This window comes from Morus notabilis, unplaced genomic scaffold (genome assembly GCF_000414095.1).
Source record: "Morus notabilis unplaced genomic scaffold, ASM41409v2 Scaffold212, whole genome shotgun sequence".
Classification (NCBI taxonomy): domain Eukaryota; kingdom Viridiplantae; phylum Streptophyta; class Magnoliopsida; order Rosales; family Moraceae; genus Morus; species Morus notabilis.
Genome location: NW_010361298.1, coordinates 716555 through 716943, shown reverse-complemented (window position 1 = coordinate 716943; position 389 = coordinate 716555).

Genomic DNA, 389 nt, shown 5'->3' with positions numbered 1-389 from the left:
AAAGGGATATTGTTGAAGCCTTGGTTTGCATTAAGGATTGGGATCGGGCCGATCAACGTCTACAAGATACAATTTCACCGGCAAGCCAAGAATGGATCGATGAATTTAATCGATTAACATTTAATTTTGAAGACGATCCCTCAGCTTCAAATTAAATTGTAAATTTGTAATTTGTAAATATGTATTTACTTTTTACATTGTATTTGTAATTTAATAAACAATGTAAGTTTGTACAATTTGTAATTCGTCACAAAATGATTGCACTCTTTTTTCCTTGCAAAGTTTTTATCCCAATTGGGTTTTTCTTGGTAAGATTTTTAACGAGGCAATCATTAATTACAAATTTAAAAATTAATAAAGAAATAATTTTTTTATATAGTTCGTGTGTT